At 40.6% G+C, this 17,287-nt stretch overlaps 1 long non-coding RNA gene across 1 annotated transcript in view; it reads left to right on the top strand.

The window, feature by feature from the left end:
- LOC141787177 (uncharacterized) overlaps positions 1 to 17,287 on the top strand; it is a 116,347-nt gene that overhangs the window by 98,415 nt on the left and 645 nt on the right. The gene's annotated exons all lie outside the window — the stretch shown is intronic.

Below are 17,287 nucleotides of genomic sequence, written 5' to 3'. Positions count from 1 at the left end.
ACATTACTGACAGCCATAGACGTGTAAAGTGAAATCTCCACATCCTGTAGATCCTCTTAGCAGTTGGCTAAATCCATGGCTGGCTTCACTAAAGGGGAGCTCTAATGGTGAGGGTGGAGAAACCAGCTGAGTTAAAGAGCATCAGTGTTACCAGACAAAGGCCAAGGACAGGAGGGCTAGTTTGGCTTGTTCCACATTAGGGGGCCGTTTACACCACATCGGGTGAAACGCAAAAGTTTTGTTGCATTTCAGCCTCAGCTGTCCTAAAACGCAAACGTTTGGAAATGGCCTCCAGAGTGGGATTTTTCTGAAACGCTGCCGACACCGTTGACGTGCTAACAGTAAGCCGGTGTTTTGGTGGAAATAATGACGTCACGCTCCGCTTCGCGTTTGACGCATACAGCAAGACAAAGGTAAGAGGTTAAATTTGTGCCATCAGAAACTGAATTTGAATTTAAAAATTGAATTGTAAAAAGCATGATGTGAAATGGAATTTAATGTTTTGAAATTGACTTCATTTTTTTAAATTGAATTTGAATTTGTATTTTGCCTATGAAAATTCAACTCTTTATATTTTGATTCAACGTTTTTTTAAACTTAAAATTCAAAAACACAGAATTCAATTTCAATTAACAAAAAGCAGATTCAGTTTTAAAATTCAGTTTCATTTCAGAGTGGCACAACCACTACGTCATCTTGTGTCTGTAGGGAGACTAATCGAGCAGATCCAAAGACACCCTTTACATGTCCGCTATCTGTGCTGACAAACCAGGGCTGTTGTGTTAACTGTTGTTAGCACGCCCTGCGTTTAGTCCACAAATACCACAGGAGGGATGTAAAAAACACTGAGGTAGCATTTCTACAAATATAAGTTGAACAATACTATGTATATGGCTGATTTAGAGTTACAAACATTTGTCAGAAGTGCTTATGAACTGATTATTACAGGAGCTTGATAACTGTTTAGAATGGGGGGGGGCAGCCATCTTCGATTGTCAACTCGCAGGTGGTGAGGGGCGTGTGTGTGATTTCATTCATTTCTATACCGGCTATCCTTTTCAGGGTTGCGGGGCGGGTGCAGCTGTCACTGGGCTAGAGGCGGTAGCAGAGAGGTAGTAGAGAGCGGTACTGATCACCAGTCGATCGCAGGGTAACATAGTTGACAGACAACCATGTGTATTATGTGATTTCTAACTTGATTATTCAACCGCTGGTCTTCAGCCATCGTTGAACTGACGATCGTCCCGCTCAGGGGAGAGGGAGTACAGCTAGACACAACACAATAGAGTCCGGGGATGTGTAGAAGGTGTCTGTGAATCTGTGCTCAATTAGTCTCCCTACAGACACAAGATGATGTAACGGTTGTGCCGCTCTGAATTGAAACTGAATTTTCAAACTGAATCTGCTTTTTGTGAATTGAAATTGAATTAAGTGTTTTTGAATTTTAAGTTTAAAAAAAGTTGAATTTTAAGTATAAAAAGAGTTGAATTTCATAGGCAAAATACAAATTCAAATTCAATTTAAAAAATCAATTCAATTAAAAAAATCAATTCAATTAAAAAAATAAATTCATTTTCAAAACATTTTTTTTCAGTACACGTGCTTTTCAAATTCAACATTTTAATTCAATATTTAGTTTCTGATGGCACAAATATAACCCCATACAAAGGTACCGTTGTTATAATCGTCGAGAACTACCGTGTTGTGCCTGTGCTGCTCTATCTGCTGAATCTGCTGACTGTCTTCCAATAAAATATGCATCTGTTGCTCCACTCTTGAACTTGGTATTCCCCAATAGTATCACCTTCAGGCCTGGCACGCTTTCTACAGCGTTTTCAGTCCCTCAGCGTTTCCGTGTTAACGCAGAGTCTTTTCACTGCATTCTAGCGTTTTCAGATAAAATGTTGTCATGTAAATGGGGCCTAAGTGGATGGATAAATCCCCCTGACATTGAAGGAAATGGGCAAAAATATTAAAAGAGAGGACTTTTTATGATCTATCCCCTTCAAAAATAACCTGCTAATGTTGATCAGTGACAGCAAAAGCTTTACAAATGTTGTCCTTGGTTTCAAAGATGTTCCCGAAAGAGCTTGCATTGACAATGTTTTATCTATGATTTCAATCATTGCCAGCTCCAACAGGTGTTTTTTTTTTCTTCATGTCACAGACATCCCCATATTTCAACATTTGGTGCAGATCATTTCATTCTTTCAAGGCTTGAATAGTGAGTGGTCTCCAGTGATGGATCAAAATCACTGTGGTGTGACAGTGATATAACAGAAGCTCTTCTTTATAGATTAGACTGCCTGGGCCTCTGTTTCGACCACCATTGGGGCCCACCAAAAACAGGATTTTTCATCATATTTTAATGTTCTTGTATCCATTTGATTCCTACTGCATTAGGGGATTGCCTGTGACTGATGTTAGAAATGATTTTTCCATGTTATCATTTCATATTATACAATTTGAATGATAAAAGAGAAAGGACAGGTAAAGGTAACAGTACTCGTGATGTTAAATAATGGTGCTCATTTTTACACATCTGATAAAGAAGCTGGAGTGTTATTGTTATGGTTTATGAATGTCTTACCACTATAGTCAGGAGCAGTGTTTCCTTTTGTCAAATAACATGCACTCAGGAATTCTCAAGAAGTGTTATCTCATCAGCCACTGGCTAGTGGTTTTCAAAAGTTCAGAGTCACTCTGAATTTTTAGTAGCTACAGCTGTGTTGTGGAAGGGGCATCTTCTATCGTTTCCACCAAGCGGTTCAGTTTGGTTCTTCTCAGCACAGCATGCATTTTATGGCATTTCCACTAATCCCAGGACACACCCCCAAATAACCAAGATGAGCTGTCTCACTTTTTGGCACCCTTCCGTAGGGGTGCCACACTAAACCGATCCAATACTGGAACTTGGAGCTACAACGCTGCAGACCGTTGATTGGTCGGAAGAATCATCACAGGTTTGGTTATATTTCTCCTTGTGGCACTAAGTCTTCTCTGAAACACAACTTGATTGTGCTTTGAACCACATGCCAATCACGAAGAAGTCGAATTGCTGGATGTCTCCCAGAGTTGCTCTTTGTTTATTGTGTTGTGTTTTTCTCTTGTCACACTGCTATGGCATATCTGCATCCATCTTACACACTGCCTACCACAAGGGGGCACTGTTGGCTGTGGAAACGCAAACAGGACCAGGCTTAACCGAGCCAACCCGTACCAAACCATACTGATCAATACTAGACTACTTGGTGGAAACAGGGCTCTAAAAATTGGCATCTTCGGGTTGTAGGTGAACCATCTACGTTTTTTTTTCACTACCTGTTCTTTGAAGCACAATAGCTAAACTCTTTAGTAAAGTTTATTTATGTCGTAGCATTATCCCTTAAGGTTGAGGGCAAAATAATTTGCCCCCCTGTACAATTTTAATTTTTTTTTTGTTTTTTTTTTAAATGTCCCAAATGCAGTTTAACAGTTCAGGGAGTGTTGAACACAGCTTTCCCAAACATCTCAGTTTTATTTTGGATGTTTGCATTGTTCTACTTTGCACATAGAAAAAAACGTTTTTTCACAGGAAACAAAAACTACTGGGGTCATCACCCCCATAATCCCCAGTCCTCCGGAAGCTAATCGTCAATTTTGTCTCCTTTTCAATGAACAACAGTGTGTAGTTTGTTGTAGATTGTAAAAAGTCTCTAACACACCTGCTGAGGAATCCCAGCCCATTTTTCTTTGGCAAATCTTTCAAGTTCCTCCAGATGTTTTGCTCTTCTGGCATGAACTCTGGTCTTCAGTTCATTCTACCAAACAGATTTTCAATGAGAGTCAGGTCATGGTTCGGTGCAAGCCAAAGTGATATTCTAAGTAAATAGGAACCAAGACTACTCAGGTCATTTGGAACAGTTTTGCTTTCAGCTCCAAGATTCAGAAGTGGACATGAAGAAGTAGCATTCAGCTTTCAGACTGAATATCTCGGAATAAACTCCCAGAAAACAGAAGGTCTGCCGAGACTCCTAGCTCCCTCAAATCAAGGTTTAAGACCCACCTTTTGATCAGGACTTTTCACTAGAATGTTTTAACTTTTCATTTGAAACTTTTTTTTTTGGTTGCACAGCTCTCTGCAGAGGTTTTAATGATTATATTTTAAAATCTGTTTTTATACATTTTAACCTTGTTTTTGCCATTTTATTTGATTTTTTATTTTTGCTTAAACCAAATGGTTTCTTTTAATTGATTTTGTTTTCTTTCTATAATTATTTGTATGTCTGTGTGAAACACTTTGAATTGCTGTGTTGCCAATGTGCTATATAAATAAACTTGCCTACCCACCATAGAGCAGAGGATAATGTTGACTTCAACTGTATATGTTGCCTGTTGATCTGAGGAAACAACTGCCACGGTGACAAACCCTCACACTGAGGAGGCGAAACAGGCACATGGAGAGAAAGAATCAAACTGGTGCTTAAGTGTGTGTATCACCTTCTTAGAGGTGTGTGTTTGTGTGCTCGCGCACACACTCAAGCCAACCTCTAATTACAAAGCTACTCATTAAAGCCCAGGTGCCAACTTGTGATTGGCTGAGGCTGACTCCATTTAGGCAGCCAGGGTGACATGTTAATGATGAAATCGTGCTGACCCGTGTTCCCTGGTGGTTAATAATTACCTGCTCTATGCACTTATGGCATGAGGGATTAAATGAGCAGGATACTGAAACAGGGGGTTAGGAAAGGTCTCGAGACCCTGTGGAGAACCTCTGGGAGGAGCGCGAGCTACAGTTTAATTGGTGTGACTAAATCAAAGTGGAAAATAAAGCTTGGTTTGTGTAGTCAGAGCAGTGAGGATTGTACAGATTATTTTTTTCACAATTAAGAGAGTCAGGATGGTTTTATTGCAAACTGCCAGGGGGAAAGTGGTGACTGTCACGTTTTTAATGTTCAATTACAGATTTTAAAAACAAATTTATTTAACTTCCGTTTAACCAGATAAGCGTCTGTTGAGATCAAGATGTCTTTCACATGAGTGACCTGGCAATGAGATCAGCAGCACATGTCATGATAAATATTACATGTTCCATGACCAATTACAGACAATAATGACCAAATCACACCGGATCTGTCTCTGCTCTGTCACAGAGAGTTTATTTCGTGTCGAGGGTTCATCAGAACTGCCCTTTTCCCAGCTCCAACAAAAGACATCAAGATATCACAAGGCACCATGGCTTTTAGTTCTGTAAGGTTTAACACATAAATAAGGTGAAACTAAGCCAAGAAGAGTTTTATAGATGTACGCTCAAAGACAGCTGCTCAGATTTAGCATACAGGTCACAGTGATGAGTGAGGCCTGAACAACCAGCGACAAGCCTCCAGGCACAATGATTGGTGTGTTGAGAGACTGTAAAAATGCATATGAAGCCTTCAAATACAACATATCACCATCACACAGCAGAGATGGGAAGTTTCCTTGCTCTGGAGAAACTTCTCGAAACTGCTACCAGACTGTAGAGGTGCATTGCAAGGTGTGGTTTTGAAGAAAGTCAACCCCGAATCCGTACTCTTCACACTTGTGCTGTTGGTTATTTCAAAGCTTTGCCCTCATGTTTACCTGCATAGTTAGTTGTATTAAAAATAAATGGTCATGCAACATAATAAGGTAACTTAGGGTGTCCTCATTACAAAACTGGACTGGTGTTAAAGGTCTTAAGGATTAGGTATTGTAAAGGCTGTGTTATGCTTGAAATCAGACCCACGAGAGAGCGCACAAGGCTTTTAAGCTTTTAAACACCCTGCATGATGTCCATTGGTGTCCATTCCCAAACTGCAGGGGGCGTTGTATCACAAACATACATCTATCAGAGTACTCAACGAGAGTCAAGGAAGTTTGCCTTTGTTTTCAACATAACATACCTGACCCGGAGATTTCTCCAGGCTCTCTTAACTGATTCCTCTCCTCTGCAAGTGGATGCAATTTCACACCTTGAACTATTTACCACTTGGTTATCACTGTGATCTCTGAGCAAAGAGTCATTCGATTTCTGTATTTCTGCAATTCAACCACTAGGAGATACTGTTCTTCTGCCATCTTGTCGGCGTGTCTCCATCTAGCAGGTTAGAAATTTTCTAGTGTGTGCGTTGCGGAAATTTTCCGCGTGAAAGGGACTGTGCCAGGGGGTGTAGGTGCAAAAAAGACGTCATTTGTCTGCACGATGACGCGTCAAGCAGGAATCAGCCTTACCTCTACTCACATGAAATGGCAAATCTCTTGAACTGATTATTTTGAGTCGTATCACTTGCTATATTTGACACTTACCTGCTAAGCCAGCCAACCCATGACAAGCCCTCAAATTTTAGGCCCCGTTAACACAGCAACTTTTCATTCAAAAACGCTAAAACACAGGGAAAAAAATCAGTGTTTAGAGGGACTGAAAACGCTGCAGTAAGAATGCCACACCTGTAGTTGGCGCTATAACTGTCCTTTTCAGAAGCAACTTTTGGTAGATCTCAACCGAAGTAGAGTTGAGCCGATCATCTGGTGTATTGGCGAATGCTAATTGCAGAAGTGGAGCAACAAATGCACATCCATGAAGCGGAGCGTGACATCAGCATTTCCACTGAAAACGTAGTGTTGGCAGCATTTAAAAAAAAACAACAACTCTGGAGACCATTTTCAAAAGTTTGCATATTGGTGTGGCTAAAGTGCTGTTTCCATGAAAACGCGAGGCCAAAATGCAGCAACTGTTTTGCATTTTCCCCTACAACTGTTGTTGTGCAAACAGCTCCTTAGCCACACACAACCAAACACATCATTCACTAAAGTTAGGAGGTTAATGAAACGGGTGATCTCTGGATCAGAGATGAATTTGTTACCTAGTCTCTTGCTTTGTTACTGATGCACGCCTAAACTACAACCAGTTTGAGTTTTTTTAAGGTGTTGCTATGAGTTAAGACAAAGATTGTTAAATATGTGTAAAATTGTTGCAACCCAACCTTCAGACACCTCCACCCTAACCCTTCCTCAGGTTGTGGGAAAACTTGTGAGAGATCCACAGTTGAGTGGCTCAGCGAGATAAAAGCCAGCTATTTTGGGCACATGGTTGGCCACCCTTGCTTCATAAAAATGGTTCAAAGCTCCCCATCCATTTTGCCCAAAGGCTGTTCTGTATATAGAAGTGGGAATGAATATAGGCTTTAAAGACAATTACTGTGCTGTCAAAGTAACGGATGCCTGTTACCCTGTGACCTTGATGGGCAAACAGCTCTGCAGATCCACTGCAGAGACACTGACAATTCCCCTGTCTTGGTTAAAGACGTTCAGAAAGCTATACATGAGCCTAGCTTTGGGTATTGCAGGTAGTAGCTCGACTCTGAAAATAATTCTAAAGCAAACACATGGGAGGAGCCACTGCCTGCCTGCAGCACTGTACTGCAAATAGAGGGTATGTGTAATATTGGTTTGTCCTGCTGCCATCTTAATGCACTGTTTAATTCTTATGGAAAGTGAATTTATATCTTCTAATTCTCTGTGTCAGCAGTACAGCTGATTCATTGTTTGTCTGTAATGTTCTTGTCAGTTGCTGCCCTGGCCTCAGTCCAGTGCTGGTTATAGCTGTGAGTTAAACCTGCAATCAGAAGCGATTACTGCTGTACATTTTTTTTTTCTACTGCGCCTCTATGCATCTTGCATCTTCAACACAATCCTCACATGACATGGTTTAACCCTTTAACACCTGCCCTGTCTACCTGGATTCTTGCTTGTTTGGACTATAAAGCAGTCAGAAAATGTCCTGTGATTAAATTCTTTGGCCCATTTTTCTGTAATTATTTCCTTTTGTCCCCTTTCATTCATAGTAAACTATCAACAGATGATTTATCCGTCTTGGAGTAAGCAAGTGTTGATCATAATGCCATGAACATCTTATAGAATATGCAAACTGTTCATACATTTGATCTCTGAGGGTATGAATAGATTATATTTTTGCCGCAATACAATTTTGTTTCAATTTAAGATTAACTGTTTTGGGAATCTTGTCTGTATGTATACACACACACACACACACACACACACACACACACACACACACACACACACACACACACACAGAGTCACAAAACCCTGATTTACATATGTATACCTCATAGCATTTTGATTTACATGTGAAAACCTCACCCAGTCCAAGGGGCAGGGAAAGCCCCCCACACACATTTTGCCAATTTACATCAATTTCCAGCAGTTAACGACATTTATCTGTGCTGATGGTGAATTCCTGTGAGTCTGAACTTTCATGCAATTCATGCAATTCATGGTGATGGTTACTGGAAATCCCACTTTTCATGCAGTGTTTGCAGTCTTTGTCTGAAGTACCGGCACATGCCATGTGGAGAGATAACTGCCTCACATGGTTCAATTTGTGTTTTAGCAACGGCATGGTGGCATGGAAGTGTTAAGGCATAAAATAGGAGGATAATCCTTTTCCTTTTTTTAAAGGACAACACGAACACGGGAATGCAACAGAGTTGATGCGCGAGTTCAAAAGAAACCACATTTTTTAAGGGAAGTCACTGTGCTTCAAACACATTTATAAAAAAGGTATGGTGTAAGGCAAAGCACGCGGTCATGCATATAGTATGAGTCACTGTATGTGTGCCAGTCCCACAGGTGTCTTTGACCAAGGCTACAACCATTTCAGCAGGCTATAGAATCAGGTTGCACCAGGCACCAGCAGGCTCTAACAGCTACAGCCTCACTCCTTCTCTTAGAGGGAAAAGTGTAATAGGAAGTAGTGAAACAGCCGGCCAGGGGGGGTGACACCACTTCCAGAGCGCTCGTAAAGAAAACATATGAGGAGCATTCACACCTCGCTCTTTCAATTTAGTCTGAAAAGTTGTTGAGGGATTCTTTTCCTGGTGTTTTGTGAAGCACTTAAAATCACAGCAGGGTAGACATGGAGTCATAAAAGGCCATGTGTGATCTGTGAGCATGGATGTGCTCAACCTCACAACTGTACTGTTTTGCATGATTTCCAGGATGCCTGTCGTTTATTTATATACAAATAAGCTTTTAGAAACCATCAACATGAATTCCATTCACCTGTATTACTTTTAGAGTACTTTTCAATCGTTTTCCGTTTTTATGTCTGATATCTCACTCAACAACAGAAGTAGTCACTTAGTATTATGGTGTTGTAGGCACATTCTTTTAGACCCATTCAATGAAGTGCATTGTTCCAACAAATCCCTGCTTTATATTCCTGAATAACCTTGACTGCCTTGGCGTTGAATGCACTACTTGGGGAACCAGGGACTCTCTTTGTCATTAGGAGGTGTTACACAGTAAATCTGGAAACTAGATTGCAGGGCAGTGAGCTGTGGCAGGGATCAGGGAGGTAGCGGCAAAGGCAGGATTGACAGCACTGGCAGCTAAATCAAACAGACAAGAGGGAAATACAAATATTTGACCGAAATTCAATTGGCTTTTGATCAGATTCAATAAGAGGTTTTATAAACCCAGTAAGGTTGGATGGGCAGCGTCCTCCTGTATCACCACAGTGACAAACACGTTTCAGCTTATTAGAGGATAATGCTGTGGGTGGTAGAGGAGAAAGGGGAGAGCGTAAGAGATTACTCTGAGAAAATAGAGTGAGGCGGTAACTAAATGAATATATGCAGATACAGAATACCAGTGGGAATGAGTGCTGTTTTGAGGAGACAGGAAGACAGGGTAGCAAGGTGAAAGCTGACTGGATCAAAGATGGCACTTGTGACAGTTGAATGCAGACTGTAGCTGATTTTGTATTTATCTACACTTTTTTTTCTTTACTGAGGCCAACAAGAGCAGCAATCTGTAATGGTCCGAGCAGTCTTCATGAGAAGAAATGAGCTACAAAGACAGACATTATGCACCTTTAATAACAGACGGAAGTGTCGTGGTTTAAGCTAATAGTTATTTTGTTCCAATACTTGATATACTAGTTAAGGCAGTTTAGTAGTGCTGCTTCTTCTTATTTCTTGGTGGAAATCACCCTTTTGAGGATGAAATCTTGCTTCATTCCATGCTCCAGTGTTGAGTTTTATACTAAAATAAACTTGGTACAGCTCCTCTATCAAAGCTCTGATTGAAGAAATATGTTGCAGTTGTCGATAATTAATGAAAACAAAGCTTTCTCTAACATAGAAACTCATAACCAAAGCTGCCTCACAGGTGCAGTACAATAAGGTTCAAGTCATTTGTCTCCACAGTAGAAGCTGCACATGATGAGAATTATTCCCTCTTAAATTCACTGTTTAACTGAGCTCATTGAGTGAGAAGATATGGCCTGAAGTGAGCACTAAACAAGTCTGATTTGAATTGCAATCATGTAATTGGTCGACTCTGCTCTAATCATGATTGCATTTTCTTTGTGCATTTTCATAAACACAAATGGCCTGTCCTCAAAAACAAATCTGATCTAAACTTTTTTGTAAAAAGTTTGAATACGTTTTAAGGTCAGAGATCAGAGGGCCGATGAAATAGGTTGCTGTTATCTGTATAAACCACTACATTTTACTACAAACTAACAAACTAGGCATACAAACAGTGACCTTTCTTTTTACAAAAAGAGGAACTTAGCAAACAGTTGACACTGTCTGCCAGTAATGAATGTTGCTTTCATGTAAACTTCAGAAGATTCATTTGAAAACAATGGCAAACATTTCTTCTTGACCTTTCAAAAGTTTATGAATCAAAACTGAAATTACACACGTTTCAGCTCATTAGAATCTTGTTTGTGAAACACATACCCTCACCTAAAGATTTATTAGATACACCTTGCTAGAACTAGGTTGGACCCCCTTATTGTCTTCAGAACTGCCTTAGTTCTTGGTGTCTTAAGCCCTGTTTCCGCCAAGTGGTCTGGCTTGGATCGCTAGAGTTTGTCTGATCCTGTTTGTGTTTCCACAGCCACCAAACCCAAAAAGGCCTGGACCTCATCGACCAGGGAGAAACTTGACGGGACACCATTCTTGCAGTTGTTGTTTAAAAATTCCAGATGGCTCTCGTCCTCTAATGTCCTGTCTTGTTTTGGGCATTACGCTCATGACTCATCAATGACGACATTGTCTGACCAATCGGTAGTCGGCAGTCGGTGACAACATCTTTTAGTATCAACTCAGCTCGCTTGGAACCAGAGCGGGATAGGTACTACAACCAGCTTGTTTTAGGAGATACCAGGCTAGTGGAAACACGCTGCAAATCGAGTAGGGCTGAGTAGAGTAAGGCCAAGGTGTGCTAGTGGAAAAGGGCCGAAAGAGAAACAATGAAAGACGTTCAGCAATTTGTCGTCTTTGTGATTGCCATGTAGATTTTTGTTACAAGGCACAATCAAGCTTTGTTTCAGAGAAAGCCACAAGGACAACAACCGCTGTCGCATGGGAAGTGACAATTATTTCGACCATGCAATGGACTGCAGTGTTTCTAGTTCCAACTTCTGGGGTCAATTCGGTGTGTTTGGCACCCCAACAGAAGGGTACCTAAAAGTAGGTCGGTACAAGTCAGTGGTTGTACAGAGGTAGATCGAACTGAACTGAACCACTTGGTGAAAACAGAGCTATAGATTCCACAAGCTGCTGAAAAAAAATTCCTGAGAGATTTTCGTCGATTTTCATTGACATGATAACATCACACAGTTGCTGCAGATTTGTCAGCTGAACATCCATGATGAGAATCTCCCGTTTGTTCACATCCCAAAGGTGCTCTATTGGATCGAGATCAGGTGACTGTGGAGGCCATTGGAGTGCAGTGAACTGATTGTCATTAAAGAAACCAGTTTGCGATGATTTGAGCTTTGTGACATGGACTTTTGTCCTGCTGGCTGTATTTATTAGAAGGTGGGTACACTGTGCTCATAAAGGGGTGGACATGTTTTGCAGCAACACTTAGGTCAGCTGCTGACTAATGCTCAATTTCTACTAAAGGTCCCATAGTGAACCAAAAATATCCCCCACACCATTAAACCGGCAGCAGCAGCCTGGAGCGTTGACTCAAGGCAGGATGGATCCATGCTTTCATGTATACTCATATTTTTTTAGCCCACCATCTGATTATGGAGAAGTCCAGACCTATCAGACCAGGCAGTGTTTTTCCAGACCATTCTCTATGAACCCTTGAGAAAATTGTACATGAAAATCCCAGTAGATCAGCAGTTTCTGAAACACTTATACCAACAACAATGCCACATCAGTTTGAACTTCCGCAGGTCGTCTAGATGACAATGTTCTCTGAGATTCTGCCATGTAATTCTCTGATTGGGTATTTGTGTTAACCAAAGCTGTTGTCTCAAAGAGGCTCTGTTCAGACACGTGTTTGTTGTTTTATTCAGGACATAGTATGATAATGAATATTCAAAGTGACTCTGAAGGAGGTGTTTAAGAGTCTTCACAGCCTCTAAGAGAGATGCTGCTCATCTGTCAAGAGGACCTCAACATCTGCTCCTGATGAAAAGAGAGATGAGATTAAAAAGAGAGGGAAGTGGAGGGTGCCATGAGACAGCAGTGCTAGCTCAATTTAATGGAACACAGAAATGTTGCCCTGATTGTGAAGTGTCTCAAAAAATTTAGGGGTTTTCATTGTTATGTTTGCTTTAGACTTCAGCATGTTTTTTCAAATGAGATGTTTTTAACTTTTACAGGTGGTTTCTCCCTTAACCCTTCAACACCTGAGCCTCAAAATGCCCGCCTGGACCTTTATTTTGACTATAAAACGATCAAAAATTGAGTAAATGCTTGGCCCATTTTTCCGTAATACTTCAAATTTTCAATATCTGGAGTTATTTCCACTTTACAGCATGTTTTATGAGAGTAAAACTGCTTAAAATGAAGAACAACACAAAAACAGCATTGGATTTTAAAGGTTGAGTGAAGGAAAAAACACTGGAATCAAACATCAGGAACTAATTTTACTGGATTACCTTAAAGTTTGAACAGTATTAAACATATGTTCAACAACATTTGTGAGTCTTTCTCTTTTACTTGTAAAAAAAAAAAAAGTCACATAAAGGAAACACACAGCAGGCTTTTTTGCCAACTCAACAAAACTACAATCAAGCACCAGCAAAAAAATTTACAGGACAAACTTAAAGTTTGAATAATATTAAACTATTTTCCATAACATTTACGAGTCCTCGTCTCATAATTTGGATATCTATTAAAAAGGTCATATAAAGGATACTAGGTGCAGGCATTTTTTTTTTCCCAACTCTCCCCTCTCTGGTTGCAGACACATCACCGGCCTTGGTGGTACTGGCAGTGGCAGTTCCTCTCTGGCTGCAGACACTGACCCACGTCACAACCTCCGCATTTCCAGGCTGTTCTCCTTCTGCAGAGTTTGCAGCGTCGTTGCCCCTTGCTAGCTCTCTGGTCTTACTAATATAACATTAGCAGATCTAGACCTGTTGATATTTTTGGAAAGTGTCTTGAGATAATGCTTGTTGTGATAAGGCATTTTGTAAACAACCATTGATCGTTTGATTCATTGAAGTTAAAGAGAAGAAATGATTGTGGAACAGTCAGGATTGATTTTAAGTCTGGACACCACAAACTATAGCTCATTATGTTTGAAGACGTGTCTGTTGATTCCAAATATCGACATGTGGTGATCGAAATCCTCACACAGTGAAAAGAGAAGGCAAGCCACCAACGTGTACCAGGTTACAATGATGATCTCTGAGTTAGATACAATGCAGTGGGCTAAATGGTTCTACTGTGCATCCAGAAAGATGGGTGTGCCAAGCTCGTGGCATCATATTCAAAAAGATTTGAGGCTGTTATTGCTGTGGATACTTATGTAGATGTGATGTGTTGGTTTTTTTTATTTTTTCAATTTTGAGAAAAATGAATTTATTTCATTTTGGAATGAGGCCGTTACAATTTCTGAATGCATCATATGTCTAGTTTTCTAATTCTACAGTATTTGTAGAAAAGTCTGGTCAGTTCATTAATTAATTTAATCATTCATAGATTTGCGTCTACAGCGTATTCTGTTCAGAGTTGCGGGTGGCTGGAGCCTGTCCCAGCTGTCTTCAGGCGAGAGACTTAGTACAACCTGGACTGTTTCAATCACAGAGCTGACACATAAAGACGAACAACCCTTCACACACACACACTCACACCTGTAGGCAATTTAAAGTCGCCAATTAACCTGATGAGCATGTTTTTGGTGTTTTTGGACTATGAGAGGAAGCTGAAGTAATCAACCCAGGCACGCATCAGGAGAACATGAAAACTCCACACAGGAAACCGGGATTCAAACTGATGACCACTGCACCTCTGTGCAGCCCCTGGACAATTCAGTGACTTTTACTTGAACATGCATCCAGTAAAGAGCCATGTGCCTTTAAGAGCTGCTACCTCTCTGTTCCCTTGTTGGCTGTGTATACGAATGTTTTGAGTTAGTTTTACTTTACTTTCAGCATGAGACAGGGAATGAAAAGCAGTGTCCTGTGTCTCTGTCTCAAGCTCAGAAAATCCATCCATCATCCCTCCTTCTGCCTCTACAAAGTTTTAGGAAAGGATCGAATATTTCCACACTTTACTGAGCCTCAGATGGTGGACAACCAGAAAAATGTGAATGAATTATTTTGCAAAATTTTCTGAAACAGCACGTTAACATCCAGTGACCCAAAGCTTTCTGTTATTCGTTTGTACAGCATATGTCAGGAGTAGCCCCTGTTACAGCTGCACTGTCTGTAAAGGGAACAGATCTCAATAGTGGAGTGGGTAAACATGGGCCAGTGTTTTGCACAGAGGACTGCTGTTCATTTCCTGTTCCCTTGGATATTAGAGACCAACATTGCTTTTTGGTTGAATGAGATCACAGTGTTTCTCTGTCCTTTGCAAAGTGATCATTATTGTTACCTTGATAGTAAAAGCCTAACCACAACTCACCCAAAATCAAGTCTGTTGTTTGTAAACATATCATAGCTCAAGAGCAGTCGAGTCATGACACTGTTGCACTGGCTTGTGGAGATCACTTATCACCATTGAAGCACTAAATGTGCACCTATTAGGGTGACCAGGTGTACCGCTTTGTGCGGGACTGCACAGCATTTTAACCACTTTTCCAACATCCCGCAAATTGAGATGATGCTCCACATTTGATCGGCTCTTGCTTAAAGGGCAACTCCGTTTTTTTGACACCTGGATCTTATTTATAGGTGTGTGCATGCTCATATACTTGCTCAGACAAACATCGTGCAGCTCGGAGTCCTTCAGAAGTTATTTAGATCCAGCCGATTTTAGCCGCACTTAGCGGGGGCCACAGCAAGGGAGCTTCAGCGCGGGACATGATCTATGCAAAATCGCTCATTTCAGCTATATTTTTTCATCCATCGCCAGTGTTACCATAAAGTCAGGGAGAAAAAGGGGCTGCAAACACGTTTATATAAGGTTGAAACCAGTGCAGGGGGATTTACAGTGAGTGTTAAAGGATCTTGATCTGTTATTTCTCCGCTCCGCATGGTAGTGAGTATGATGCAAAGCGACACACGTCATGATGTAAAATCTACTGAAACGGCCCGCGCACAAAGTTAAAATGTCATCACCTGTGCTTTTTTGTTTTATTGCACACAGACTAGTTGACCTTTAAGAGCTGTGCGACGTCGATTTTTAAATAGTTTTTATGAGTATCATTTTCCTGTGACAAAAGCATTCCCTTGTCTTTTGAATAGGAAAAATTTGATTGAAGGGAGATCAGAAATATTGATGTTTCAGGATTAGATGGACATTAATTAAAATTTTAGTCTATGTTTTAGCATTGTGTCCCACATTGTCCCGCATTGTCCCGCACAAACACACTCCTTGTCTCATATGTGGCTTATAAGCACCTGGTCACCCTAGCACCAATCCATTTGAAGCTTTCTCTCACAAAGTCAAATGATATATTCCGGCAAAAAATGCAGCTCATCGTCTCTAATCCTTTAATGCAGAGAACAGGAGGACATGCTTTTAACAGTATCTCAGTTTGAGTTGGTGTTTAAGGGGTCAGGGAGTCAGAAGTTATCAAAAAACATTTATACATATCTAACTGTGAGAGTATCCGACTGCAATTAACATTTTAATACCTGATTAATGTCAGGCTCTTTCATGTATTACAAGACCAGGTGCATGCTCCTGTAACATGATAATACAGAAGTGAAACACATCCGTCCTTTTACAAATAACTGTCTCACTTGGATTGAAACTGTCTGTTACGTCATGCTTCTTAGTAAAGCAGACACCACAGATGGTGAACTTAAATGTATAAGAGTTTGATTCTCTATCAGCTGAGTGTTTTCAGTGTGCACACACACAAAGTACTTCAAGAGTTCAAATGCACCTTAGCCGTTTATATCAAGCTGTGTTGAAAATGCTCTGTGGTTTTGCACTCAGGAAATCCGACACTCCCTCCTTTTTCCATCCCACTTCACTTGAATATTTCCTATTTTCAGCTCTATCTATCAAACAAAAAATCATGAACTTTTAGCCTCAGATTCTTGCAACCGACTTCTCATATCCTGAGACTATAATTCATCCGCCTGGTATGGCTTACTCTCCACCTACAGCTTCAGATTCCACACCCCTTGCAAAAGTCATTGCCACCCAGAGAATAACAACCACCTGAGGATGAACCCATGGATGAATTTGAAAGAAGCCCATTGCTTTTGTATTAACTGCCTTAGGCCATGTTGGGTAACCACAGGAAAAAAGTGGCAGTGGAATCAGAGTTAAGTGTGTTTCACTGCGGAAGGGTTAAGCCCTGTTTGGTGAAAGCCTTGAGGCTATGTGAAGGGAACGGGGGAAGGATTGAGGTATTTCTCCAGCAAAGGCCTTAAATGGTTAAAAAAAAAAAAAATCCTTAGCTTGAGATACGGGTTTGTTTTGCACCATCGTGTGTGAGTGACTCAGTGGGTGTATCCGTTATGTGTGTTTTTGTGGGAAAAACTTGAAGATCACGCTCTCTCTCTTGCGTCCTTATTTTGAGAGTGTGTATGTGTGTATGACTGGCAGAGCGATGCACATGAGCATCACCCCTCGACTCTTTTCGCTTTAATGCATCCCTACCTACCTAAGCCTCCTGGAACCAAACATCAAACTGGATCTGTTGATACTTGCACACAGATAACAGTGTTTCCTTCATACTCTTTACTATTTCATATAATAATAGCAATAACAATAATAATAAACTGCTTAAAGGTTTTTTTTTTTAACAATTATAACATTGGAGGCGTTAAAATGTTCAGACTCACTCCTTCAACTATATGTCTTTCATATTAGTTTTCTCT

This window comes from Halichoeres trimaculatus, unplaced genomic scaffold, assembly GCF_033239565.1.
Source record: "Halichoeres trimaculatus isolate MK-OKI-2021-1 unplaced genomic scaffold, fHalTri1.1 fHalTri1_scaffold_2, whole genome shotgun sequence".
NCBI classification, from domain to species: Eukaryota; Metazoa; Chordata; class Actinopteri; order Labriformes; family Labridae; genus Halichoeres; species Halichoeres trimaculatus.
This window is presented reverse-complemented; position numbering and strand designations above follow the sequence as displayed.